Source organism: Sycon ciliatum, chromosome 8, assembly GCF_964019385.1.
Source record: "Sycon ciliatum chromosome 8, ocSycCili1.1, whole genome shotgun sequence".
NCBI lineage: Eukaryota > Metazoa > Porifera > Calcarea > Leucosolenida > Sycettidae > Sycon > Sycon ciliatum.
This window is the reverse complement of record NC_088650.1, coordinates 2,089,210-2,100,714: the sequence shown is the minus strand read 5'-3', so window position 1 is coordinate 2,100,714 and position 11,505 is coordinate 2,089,210.

Sequence of the window (11,505 nt, the reverse complement as noted above, 5' to 3'; positions counted from 1 at the left end):
GCATTATGCCACCTGGAAAAAAGTGTTGTTTTTTCACGGCTGAGCGTAGCGAAAGAGTGTAAAAAACGTATTTTTCACTCACCATTTTTCTGTCGTGCTCTGCTGCTCTTCCACTGCGCAACTCTCCCCCACCTGCCATCGTGGTCTTGTATTCCTCGTAGAGCGTGGAGTTTTCCCACCCTCCCTCCCTTGGGTCCCGTACGTTGTTGGGCTTCCATTGGGTGCTGTTTTACTGGTTTTCCATGGCATGCTTTGTTTTAAGTGTTTCTGTCCCGAGGGTCTCGGGGTTTTTTGGTTGTATGATTACTCCTTTCTGCTTGTTTCTCTTCGGTTTTTCTTTTGGGTGTGACTGGCAGTGGGGCAGGTCCCATATTAGTAGAAGGGTTTTTTGGCCGCAAGGCGAGTTTTTCCCCCAACCCGGTTGAGCGGTCGTGGCTGGAAATTTAGGGAGACGGATTTTCAGGCGCTCCCCCACTGGCCAGTCACCCACACCAGGACATTGCTCTGCTCGTGTCTTGCACTGACATATCTCTTGCTGGCCGCCTTGCTCTTTATTACTTCTGGCCTAGTTTTTGGCTAGCGTGTGGCTGCGAGTGTGGTGTGACGGTATACTGAGTACATTCTGTGAGTACATTCTGGTAGACCACTACCCCATGTACAACCCGGTTGCTATGTGAGTGAAAAGGGACTATAATGCCAGCCATAATGCTAGCATTACCCGCCCATGCCTAAAATGGCTGCATCATGGCGCAAATCTAAAAGTTGTGAATGGTGGCAGTGCAAAGCGTAAATGACTGCATCATGGGGCAAATCTAAAAGTGCGAATGACAGCAGTGGTGAAAGGTGACAACCACTGGAGCCGGTTGTCTCTTACTTAACTAGGTGATGGCTGTGGATGGTTCCGAAGCCTGGGCGAAGGTAGTACTAGTCTTAATCTCGTGGTGGCACTTTGACACAAGCTCACTCCTCTTGTTGAGAGAGAGGTGCTTGTGTGCTTAATTTCTGGTGTATATTACCGGCATGTGAAACCCCTAGGCCTAGCCCTGGAACTGAGCACACCTCTGTCTGTAACGTACGTGTAATAAAAGTAATAATCTTTTGAATTCGTCTACAGACACCGTGACGCGGACAGCAGGTGTCTGGCGATTGTTTTCACGCAAAACCTTAGATCCACGAAGTTCCAGGCATTGGGCAGTGGTGGACTCCATCTTGGAATGTGTACGCCCAGGCCATGGTCCTGCATGGGTCGTGCGCTGGTCCAGACCTGATCACGGTCACACTCCATGGGATGTTACGATAACTCTACAGTCTACACATTGCAACAAGAGTAAAATAAGCTCCCTGGCAGCTTACATTATCATCTTTTTTAAATCTTTTTTATACATGTAGCTACAAGGACAACTAATTGCACTGCAAGCATTTCCTAGAATGTCGACATGTATGGGTGAAATGTGACACGATGATCGCAAGGCACACAACGAAAGGGAAAGAGAGGATCTGCTCAGAACTGTTTTCTCGTTACATTCATCAGTGAATCTACATGTACATGTGCGTAACAATGCAATGGGGACTACTTGAAACAAAATTTGTTTCAAGTAAAAATTTTATATGGACAAAGAAAAATGAAAGAAGGGGAAAAAGAGCGAAACAAAAAGGTGATCATACTACCTGTATTCAGCGGGGGACAATCAGCAGGTAACAGTATGCATGTGTGAATCATCAGCATCAGCAATACAAAACACCTTTTTTACAAAATAGCCACAAACCATCATGGTGCAAACGCCGGCAAAAACGCACAGGGATGCACATAGCGATGGCCGCCGAAGCAGTGGTGGAGGCAGGGCAACATGTACTCTTACTTTTGGCTAGAATGGACACGGTCATGTACAGACAGTGCCTGCATGTTCAAAGACGCTGGAAGATTTGGCTATGCACGAGTGCATGGGCGAGTGCACGGCCGGGGACCACTGAAGGAAGTTCAAGGAACGCTCGTCACCAAATCTGGTGTTTTCTGTAATGCCGCGTTCGCTGCAGTCCCAGGCGGCCATCAATGCTCGCCACCGCAAGCCTTCCGTCAGAACGACAGGTGGCCGGACGCGCAATATGAGCCTGGCCACAACACGAGCAAGAGCAGATAACCCTGGCTTTACTCCACGTACAGACACAAGCATTATCCACACGAGAATAACCGACACTTTGCTGAATAGACGGCACCGCTAAAGTGAAGAGGACATGCGACGTTCAAAGGATTGGCCGCTGATGCTTTCCTGTGGAATTAACTTTTGTTATTGTAATGAAGGTCGTGTGGGAATGGCGATGTGTGACCTTGCCATCGAGTTGTCTCCTGAATTCTATACGTAATTGTATCAACGATCGACGTGCACGATACCTTGATGGGAATTGCAGGCATTGGCGAATGGCGACAAGGACCTGACACGTAGTACTCCAGGATGCTGTCATGCGTGTAGTTCGCTCCTGAAGCGAAGGTGGGATCCACAGATCGGAGGCACCCGTGAATACAGTTATGTACAATGTTACACGATTCAATTTAAAATTTACAAGTTGTACATCACTACATGATGTACACTCTGTACACTGTACCGGCAGACAAACCATACTGGTACATGTAACCGGGACAACTCAATCTACATGATTGTACGTAGAAAGTAGACGCATGACTCTCTGAAAATCTTCCCAACCACAACGGAGTCAGTAGTAGTGGTGAACACACCTGGTCGGCAACCTGCACTGCTGCGTTGCCTCGAGGCAGTTGTCAGTGGAGAGGCGCGGGTCACCTTTTGATTGGGACGAACCTGCAATAGAAGTATTAGCATAATGCATACAAAACACACTACAGGGTGAACAAAGACGTACATGCGTCGTTAGCACAACCTGTAGAATGAGACTTGTTTTGAATATTTTACAGCGATCATCTTTAAAGAATTACAACCCAATGCCAATAAATCCAGTACAGCAGTAGTTGTCATGACAGTATGATTATTAGGACTCGGGCGAGGAGCCTAGGAACACTTGTAGCGGCCTGCCGTCAGAACCTTGAAGAGGAAATTGAAGTTTACTTTGGTTTCCATTCGGTGTAGATACAGTCTTGGCTTCCCAATCCAACATTCTCCTCACATCTACATTAGTTGAGAACACAGTTGTCTGCAAGCGGACAGCCTTCGTAACATTCTCCTCTGCGTCATCAGGGAAATGGACGCCAAGTCTTCCAGTGATAATTATGTGATACTGGCGTGTGAGTATTTTCTACCATTATGCTGCTAGTGGGGTCTAACATACTGCTGTCAAATGATAATCTGTTTCTGCCTCTAGATGTGATTCTTTTCTTGTTGTTAGATGAAGTGCCAGATGGTGATTTCGCAATGCGGCGACCAAGGTCTTGGATGGTGTGGATGGTGTGTCTCTGGGAATGTAGGCGGCTACGCTCCGACTGCAATGGCTTTTGGGCTTTCAACCTACGCTGCTGAATCTCATTCCGTACAAGCTGTTTCTCTTTCTGCATGGCTTCGGCCAGATCATAGTACGAGAAAACTGGTTTACTTTTTTCGATGCCTTCCTACGTAGCCTGAGCATCAACGGGATGAACTCCCGCATCCAGTATTTCTGCCTCTTGTCCAAACTGGTCAGGTCGGACAATCCTGGAATAGTGCTGACTCCCTTTGCGGCAAAAAAGGGAAGAAATCACATGAGAACGAGAGTTATGCAGCAACTATCCACGACTCTAACAAGCTGATAAACAGTCAGAAAGTGCGATAATAGGGCACAAAGCTGACAAGCTACTGAGACATTCAGCGACCTGAGACCTAGCTCTAACACACCTCCAGTGCGCAAACCAACCGCCTTCCAACTTACTTGGAATGTTCATGGTTACGTAGGACCGAAGAGAGGAAGGTGAGTGCAGCGGAAATGTGCACAAGCCATGATGCATCCCACGGCAATAAGGAATGTCGACTGTTACAGACTGGAGGTGTGTTAGAGCTAGGTCTCAGGTCGCTGAATGTCTCAGTAGCTTGCCAGCTTTGTGCCCTATTACCGCACCCTCTGACCGTTTATCATCTTGTTACAGTCGTGGATAGTTGCTGCATAACTCGTTCTCATGTGATTTCTTCTCTTTTTTACATTTATTACTGGTTCAGTATCCGAGTTAAAATTTCTTTGCGGCGTCAATAATAATTGCTTTTCTCCGCTTGCAAGCAGCATCCGGCTTGACCACAACACGCGCAAGGCAATTAGCACTGTTAGAAGCTGTAGAATGTGCAACAATCATCGGACCTGGAGAAGCGAGAGACCCTTTTCACTTGAAGAATTGACCTTACTCGGAGAAGGAGTGATATTGTCTGCATTGGTGACACTGGGAGGTTGACGAACCTGTGGAGTAGTCTCTGGACTAATAGCATTCGGGGCACTGCTTGGAATTGAAGAACCCGCGACTTTACTCTGTGAGCCGGTGGAGCCTGGAGAGCGGACCGATGGAACTACAATGTGGGTGCTTTTGGAGCCGAAGCAACACTCTGAGTACAGTCTGTGCATTGCTTACTTGAAACAATAGCACTATTTTCAGCGCTGGGCTCAGCGTCTCCGCCCGTGAACAATTCCGTTCTGTTTGTACACACAATGATGCATACTGGATATTGATTGTATCAGGTGACTGACACTGACGTTCAGGCAGCACCTCACCTGAAGAGAGCGACGCAGTCGTCCATGTTGTGGCTGTAAAGCCTCACGATGGTCGCCAGTCGCGCCAGGATTGAACATTGAAACGGCTCGGGAAAGGAGGAAGAGACTTACAATGAGAGAAAGCGATTCGTTGGTTGGTTGGTTGGTTCGTCTATTTTAATTCGCACAATAAACGGAAACTAAGCCCAATTATATAAAGGCGAATGGATAAGCCGCATTTAGAAAAGAGAGGACAGGACTTAGAAAATTACGAAAGAAGAAGCATCTCACAGAAGAGTCAAGCGAGTATCAGGGGTGACAGGGTGGTCGAGGAGAGCTAGGGGGAGGGTTAGTCTGAGCAACAATATGGTAGGCAACTTATGCTAAACTTTTTCTGTCTTGCTATGGTCCGAACGTCATCCGGCAGCAGGTTCCAGAGTGCAGATCAGGCCTGCGACGGACGGCCGAGAAGCGCCAGAGCGAGTGGAGGATGGCTGCCTGAGCAGACCACTGGACCTCTGATGACGGGTTCTCCGGCCAGCATATCTGACGAACAGTACAGACAACGTGGCACTAGCTTTCCCGTGAAGGCACCTCCAGACAAACACTAGAAGCTTGCGCTTGCTGAGTTCGCCTATCCAGTACAAGCCGTGCTGCACCAGTAGGGAATGCACGGTTGTGCAGGGTGGGGTTTTTTTCTTTTTTTTCCTACAAAATCCACATATCTCCAGACACTGGGGTGAATAATGGAGTGTGGTGATGGGGCCCATTAAGCTCCGCCGACCAGAGGTCACGGTGGCCGTCGATAGCTCGGACTGATAGCCCTGTTCTGTAGCAGACCCTGGCGATCAAGCTGGCGACCAAGGAGCGCGGGGAAGAAGGCATTACTGCCATAGACTATGTCAGGGGTGACAACAACCTGGACGAAGAGACGCCGTGCAGATCGGGATAGAGAGCGACGGGCTCGCCACAGCGCACCAATCTTACGGGTAGTTTTGCTGACAATTCGGTCGACTTGAGCGTCCCATGAAATATGTGGTAGTCGATGCTGTTGGAACGGCTACTCCACGACACTGGGCAGTTAGGAGAGGGTTTTCCACCTGTCGGTGAGGAAGAAAGGTCACAGCACGGCTTTTGGTAGGGTTGAGGACAAGGCCCCTCGCATGTAGCCAACCAGCTAGGTTGATGACTGCCGTCGTAAGCGTAGCAGAGACAGCCCCAACAGAACTCTGCGAGGAATACAATGCTATGTCGTCCGCAAACTGGATGCTGGGTACAGGGTGCAGGACGGAGGGGACGTCGCGGGTGTACATATAAATGGAAAATAGACCAGGACCTAGCCCAGATCCTTGTGGTACACCACACGTGCAGGGAGTGGCCTGACTCGTGGTTGGCCCAATGCAGACCATCTGCTCTCGCGCAGTTAGGTAGCTGGCAAACCAGGTGCCAGGGCCGATCCGCACACGCCGACGTCAAACAGATCGACAATGAGCTTTCGTGGGAGGTGTTTGGACAACTAGTACAATCCTGTACAGTCAACTTCGTTTATAACGACACTCGGCGGGGCATCAAAAAAGTGTCCTTTTTCGCGAAGTGTCGTTATACCCGAAGTCTCATTATATGTATTACAGTTGGATGGAACTTTGCTCTGGGCATGGACATTCTGTCGTTATTCGCGAATTGTCGTTATATCCGCAGTCGTTATTAGCGAAGTTGACTGTCAGTCAACTTCGTTTATAACGACATTCGGCGGGGCATCAAAAAAGTGTCCTTATTCGCGAAGTGTCGTTATACCCGAAGTCTCATTATAATTATGTATTTATACAGTTGGATGGAACTTTGCTCTGGGCATGGACATTCTGTCGTTATTCGCGAATTGTCGTTATATCCGCAGTCGTTATTAGCGAAGTTGACTGTAGTTAGTAGCATGGTGTTCGAATGCTGATGTGTATGTATGAATTGAGCGTGCTGTGTTCTAGTGCCTGTACGGGTTTTGAGGAGTGCGGAAGCCTTGCGCAATTGCCGTGGTCAGCTCTGCGCTCCAATGGCTACATGTAGTCTGCGCCCAAGCATCTGTGAACAATGGAGGGGTGCTGAGTGCAGGCTAGGGCTGGATCAAGATGACATTAATTTTAGATTGACAGTCCACAATGCCATAAGGGTGTACAGTACAGGCTACTGGTGTAGGAAGGTTTCACACTAATGTACGTGAGGGTGAAGCAATGGTAGCCCATTTTCAATTCTAGCCGTGTAAAGAGATCTCTTGTTTCCGTCAGCTTGAAATTACATTGCTTATCTAGTACGAGGGCGGCGATCATATTTATTTATTTCACTCAACTCGTGGTTCATGACCAATTGGTACGCAAAGTGCGAGAGAGGGGTGATAGCCAACCACGGCAAGAAAAGAAAAGAAAGGAATATAGAAAAAGAGAAGAAAGAAGGATAGACAAGAATCCAGCCATGGTTGGCTACAAAAACCCTGCAATCGCCACGCAAAGTGGCCATTGGCTACCCCAGCCATGTATTGCTTGGAATAAATAAATAAATAGCAATGAGATCCTATCGTACTACATTATGCGATCGGAGTGCATTTTTAAAGCTAGAAAGACATTTTGATGTCTTAAAACATGCTGGGGAACTTGCAGCCAAAGGCTGTAGGACAAAAACAGAGGAGAGTTGGTAAATGCACGGGGAAGGGAAGTGAGAGACTATTACGAGTGGACCGGGACAGAGAAAACCAATTGAATACGGAGAGATGAATGGGAATTTTACCTAGGCGAATTCTGTGGATCAAAATGCAAAGCTGCTGTTTGCGATTATGTATTTGGCAAATAAGAACGATGAGGATATAGTACGCCGAGAACACTACTAGTTTTCTTGCAAATATAGTCTACATGAGGAGCCCATGTTATCATCTCCTTTGTCGCCTTTGCCTACTCAAACCAAGTTACATGTACTAGTAGGTACCCACTTCCTGATGGGCCAGGCTGCCTACTGAGGGTGAAAATAACCTTCCCCCAAGTTATTACAAACTGGGAATTGAACCCCTGACATCATGATTGGCAGGCTACTGCTCTAGCCATTTTACAAACCGAGCAACCCTATTATCGTAACAATGATACCAAAATGGAAATGCCCTCACCTTGATCCTGCCTTTACACTTGTATGGCTTATCTATTGTAATGTTAATGTGGCATTGCCATATTTGAATTTGAATGTATGTTGGTTGCCTGATGATCGCTTAAGGTGAAACTCTCAATTCCAAGGGGATCCATGGGGCAAGTACGTCGCAGGCAACACCCAATTGACAATACCAAATGTCTAAGGTGGTCGATCTTGGACAATTTGCTAACAGAGGTTGCAGCCACCATTGGAAGCGGGCAACGGTCATCAAGGACAAAGCAAGGCAGCAGTGCAGACAGTATCGTTGAAGAAGAGAGGAACATGGAAGGGTACCTGAGGCACACCACTTCAGCGCAATTGCATACTTCTGATGTAATTATATGATTTATTCCCGTAGCTATGCGAAGTAACGTCTGGCGCTAGCCAGCGTCCACACAGCTTTATTCATTTCTGGATTCCACAGAGGCTGGACGGCCTGTCGAGGGGTCTCCATATCAGCATTACAAAGCAAACAAAAAACATGATTGACGCTTCAGGTTTTTACAGTGCCGTTTCCATGGTTGTAGCCAATGAGCGACGTTCCCGCGGTGGCCTTGATGAGCCGATAAAGGCCCGCACGCTGTCAGCCTAGCTCTACAGTGCAGGGGTCTGCGTCAGTTTTCCGTTGCCATCTCAATTCTCAGTTCATCTCAGTGTAGCCACCACGTCCCCGACCAACCTACTTGTTCTTGTGCAAAGAAAAAACGCAACAGGTCTAGCAACCACGTCCCTGTCCACTCCTACTATTGTGGTATCGCGCTTATAGTTACTAATACTAGTATACCATCTAGATCTACGCGACTCAAAGGATGTAAGTGGAAACCTGAAACACGATCATAGAGTTCTGGCAGGACTTTCCGCCTTCATCAAGGCCTCGTGCGTACGGCCGCGGGCGCAGGCTTCGGCGCTACGCGCCTTGGCCTGCGCCCTTGGCCGTATGCACTCGGCCTTGATTCAGCCATAAAGTCCTGCCAGAACTCTATGATTGTCTACGCAATATAAAACATGAATGACGCATATACATGTAGAGAGGTCAGAGTAAAAATGAATACGTAAAACAGAGAAGATGAAGATGAAGAGACTGAATAGGGAAGGAACAAGGAACAATTTATTAAAACTCAATCTCGTACAAGTAGCATGTGCACACATTGCTAATGTAGGCAGCAACCCCAGAGATGAGGGCGATTTTAAGCCATGGCAAAAGTACAGAATACAAACAAGAAAAAGTGGAAAGAAAGGAACAGGGAGGAAACAAAGCCAATCTCACTAGAACGTTTAAAAAGGCAACGTGGAGGCAATGAATACAACTATATGCGCACTCATATAACAACCATAGCAACGAATAATGTGTTCCAGAACGTTTTCTTGTCACAATTATTATCAATGGAATTCGTGACTAAAGGGAATGATGAAAGTACAATAGGATTTATACACTTGGAGTGAAAAAACCCGAGGAACACATGATGTTTTTCGTTCTTCAAGAAGTCATACATAAAAATAAAAATTTCACGGTTCGCGTGAGACGCGGCTGAAAGCCGAGTTTTCCGCATCCGCCGTGGGAATGCCACCACCCTCTAGGATCAAGGCGCAGATGCAGCGCCTAAACGGTGGGAGGTGAGTAGATCATACCCACCGCCAAGTGGTCAAAGACCGAAATCCCATTAGCTGCATCCAAGTCATACATGTACATGTAGGTCAGTAATACCTCTACAGCAAAATTGATACTTTTCCATTATGCCTTGGATTGGTTAGGTCTTCGAGACTGTAATCGATTCACCGGTGAACCTGAGACGGAAGTATGGACACCACCTTCCCGCACCACTAGCACAATCAGATGGCAGGTCGAGGACTTGACTTTGTGCCATGCCACGGCACAACAATTCGATCCTCTTTCGATGCAAATCAAGAGTAATGCACACTATGGAATTCTTGACGGGAGGAACCTTGACAGTGCGACACTTGTCCTCAAGCGAATGCTCCTCTTCAGTTAAATCATCTCGCAACCACCATCCTACTGGGTCTTGGTCTTGAAGCCTAGATACACCCATGAAGATGCTGTGACGATCTTTCCAGTTGACTGTGAACCACCAACATGACCGGCCTGTGGACTCACTTTGGGATTCCGAATCACCTACTGCGACCGCATTGCCATCGCTGTTAGCTGTCACGGCATAGCCATCGTCCGATAGTGATAGCGACGTTGAGCACAGGTCACGATTGAATGGTCTAGTATGACCGCGTCCACACCAAGTGAGGTAGGTCCTTTCCGATAACGATATCTGTAAAGGATAGCCACCTACCCCAAGATCAAGCGCTTGAGTTTCGCATACTCGTTCACCCGTATCGTCACGTCCCAATGTCAGCTGGAGCTCCTCCACACGATCATCAGGATGTGTGAGGCTTCCATGGACATCACTGGGTACAGTAGCCACTTGTAGCGGCCTGCCGTCAGAACCTTGAAGAGGAAACTGAAGTTTACTTTGGTTTCCGTTCGGTGTAGATACAGTCTTGGCTTCCCAATCCAACATTCTCCTCACATCTACATTAGTTGAGAACACAGTTGTCTGCAAGCTGACAGCTTTCGCAACATTCTCCACCGCGTCGTCAGGGATAGAGACACCAAGTTTGCCTGTGATATGTGATACGGGTGTGTGAGTATTCTCGGCTGTTACTCTACTGGTAGCGCCTATGAACACGCTGCTGTCAAGCGATAATATTTCGGCCTCTAGATGTGATCCTTTGGTGCTGTTGGATGAAGTGCCAGGTGGTGCCTTTGCAATACGGCGACCAAGGTCTTGGATGGTGTGGATGGTGTGTCTCTGGGAATGTAGGCGGCTACGCTCAGACTGCAGCGACTTTTTGGGTTTTCAACCTACGCTGCTGAATCTCAATCTTAACACGCTGATTCTCTTCCTGCATGGCTTCAGCCAGATCATGGTAAAACTTGTCTACTTGTTGGCATGCCTCCCTAGCCTGTGCATCGACTCGATGAACTCCTGCATCCAGATCTTGCAGCCTCCTGTCCCAGCTGGCCAGGTCTGTGCTGACCTTCTTTGCGGCGTCAAGAATTGCCTTTCGCCGCTTGCGAACCGCATTCGTCCTGGCCACAACGCTATGCCCGTCGCGGAGGTGGGCGGCAGCATGATTTTCACTCACAATCGCGTTGCAACTTTCGCAGTACAACGACAAATCCTGTCCGACGTGAGTTTGGCACTCTGCCTGTGTGATTTCTTCAAGTTGCGGTAGCTGTTCAGCAGCAATATTGACGCCAGTTTCTAGAAGAATAGTGGATTCAGGTGATGACTTCCATGTGAGGCGATGAGTAATCGGACCACCATTAGAAGCAGCATAATATGGCGCATTTGTCGGACTTGAAGAAACGGTGGATTTTCTGTCTCTGGCCTTACTCGGAGAAGTGGTCGTATTCACTGGATTGGGGGCCCAGGCAGTCTTGCGAGCCTGCATAGGAGTCACAGAACTGCTAACATTCGGAGGACTGGTTGGAATCGGGGAATCATGGACTTCACTTGTTGAGCTGGTTGAACCGGGACAGCTGGTGGCATTCAGTGCCTTTGGAGCTGAAGTAACATTCTGCGTAACTTGGTCGCTTGTGAAATCAGCACTACTAGTATCAGCACTAATAGTCGGCGGAGCGGCTCCAGTCGTGAA